This window comes from Cervus canadensis, chromosome 28, assembly GCF_019320065.1.
Source record: "Cervus canadensis isolate Bull #8, Minnesota chromosome 28, ASM1932006v1, whole genome shotgun sequence".
NCBI lineage: Eukaryota > Metazoa > Chordata > Mammalia > Artiodactyla > Cervidae > Cervus > Cervus canadensis.
In genome coordinates this window covers 30,571,570-30,573,972 of record NC_057413.1, presented here as the reverse complement: position 1 = coordinate 30,573,972, position 2,403 = coordinate 30,571,570, and positions in this window count along the sequence as shown.

Genomic DNA, 2,403 nt, shown 5'->3' with positions numbered 1-2,403 from the left:
CAATGTGTAATTAGCAGAAAATTGTTAATGAAATTTTTTTGAATTTAGTGTATATTCTATACTTATAGCACATCTCAATGCAAGTGCTCTATTTGATCCCTATTTAAATTTCATAAAATTTACATTTGAAAAAGTAAATAAGAGACTTACATATTCAGATTGTTCAAAAGCAAATTTGAAAGTTTTCAGTACCTGAATCAAGTGCCAAAAAATTAATTTTTATTATTTAATATTTATATTCACATTGACAAAACTGGTTTATCTGTTTTAGAATAGTTGATCTAACTTTTGAAGCAAAAGCATATACTTTTCAAAAAATATGTCTGTTCAAGTTTCGTAAATTGATTAACTTTTGTGCCAGCTCAGTACTATTATCACCAATTTCAAAGGCATATTGTTAATGTTGAAAAGCAATTTTAAATTTATCAGTGTTAAGAAAGCATCATTCAAAAGTTCCTGTAGTGTTTGTAGCCAGTTTATATAACATTGTCAATTATAATAAAAAACTTCTTTATGTTAATTTATGTTAGAAAATTATGTGACAATAAGTCTTAAGAAACTTGCAAGTTTTGATGCTAACGTAAGTTTTCTTACCTCTCTAGTTAGGTTGCAACAAGCTTTTTTTCCTTGTAACTTGAAAATTTAGCTCATTTATATGCAGTGTGATACCAGTTAGGAAAAATAAATCAAACTCCTGATTTTTTGTTTTTGATTATGGGATATTTGAAAGGCAGTTCTTTTGTTTCAAGAAAATTTTGGAATGGAGTTAGCAACACAATAAATACTCGTAAGAATCTTCACAAATTCAACCAATGGACATTCGCAAAGAATACAAGATAATTAAACTCATTGATTTCTATTTCTTTCAGTAAGTCTACAAATTGGTGATGAATTCTGGCACTGGAATATATATAATAACTGTATCTATGATACTTTTCATAGAGACTATTTCCAAAAAGTGAGGAAAAATATTTTCTGTATGTATCACACATTGGAATGAAGCAGTGAGGAAAGCATGAGCACCTTGTTTATGTTTAATTCCAATAAACATGGATTTTATGCTCATGTTTAATTCAATAAACATAGACTTTGATCTAAAATATCCAGAGCACTGTCTGTTGTGGCAGAAACCAATTTCTCATATCTGGTAGAAATTTTTCTGTGACACATGCGAAAGATTTGAGAATACTTGTGCCACCAGCTCAAATTTTTTAAGCTGTGGATTTCCAATGCTTTTTTGGTAAATTAGTAAGTCTTTTGAGACAATGCATACCCAAAATATTCATTGGGTTGAGTCTGTTATACTGTATGACTCATCTAAAGCTTAAGAGAAGTATTGCATTTCCATGATATTGCCATACCATTGTTTAACAAATCCTTCACTTCCTGTTAGATTTATGAGTTACCCTCTTGTTTTGGTAGGATACTGAGCTTACAAAACAATGATTTAAAAAGGAACTTTACATGGGACTTCCCTGGAGGTCCAGTGGTTAAGAATATATCTTCCAATGCAGGGGATGTGGGTTCCATCCATGGGTGGGGAACTAAGATCCCACATGCTGAGGGGCAACTAAGGCCAAGTACTCTGAAGCCTGCACCCTGCAACAACTGAGCCCACACACTCTGGAGCCCCTGAGCTGCAAGGAAAGATCTTGCATATGCAACAGAGATCCTGTGTGCCACAAAGACCCAACAGAACCACCCATCCCCCTGCCCAAATCTTTACAGTTTAGAATATCATCTACAAGCAAAGAAAGTTCAGTAAGGATATAATGCAGGTTTTTTTTTTTAATAATGTAAATGTCATGATCCGTGCATGAGTTGGAAAAGAATTTCTAGACATGACGCAGAATGAAAGGAGAATAAAGTTTATTAGAGCAGTGGGGGGAAGAGTGTAACTGCCAGTAGGAAGGCAAATTCCTGATAGCCAGGGAGAGCCAACCCCTCAAATGTGGGTCCTTGGTCTGTTTTTATAGCCAGGGGACAAAGAGCAGGATAGAGGTCTTGCAAGTCATTTCCTGATTGGATGAGGTATATACATTCCCTACACAGGATGGGAGAAGAGTAAGGCAAATACGTTTTCCTCAAATGGGGTAGGAGCAGGGACAGGCCATACTACTCAGGAAGACTCAAAAATCCTGCAATGGTTACAACATGGTGGGAAGGGTGAAAAGGGTCTATTTTTTTCCTGTTCCTGCATTTCAAGACCCTTCTTTCTCATCTGGTTCTTTTGTCCTTGTGTGTTACTCACTTAGTTGTGTCCAACTCTTTGCAACACCATGGACTGTAGTCCACCAGGCTCCTCTGTCCATGGAATTCTGGACTGGGTTGCCATTCCCTTCTCCAAGGGATCTTCTGGACCCAGGGATCAAACCCAGGTCTCCTGCAACACAGGCAGATTCT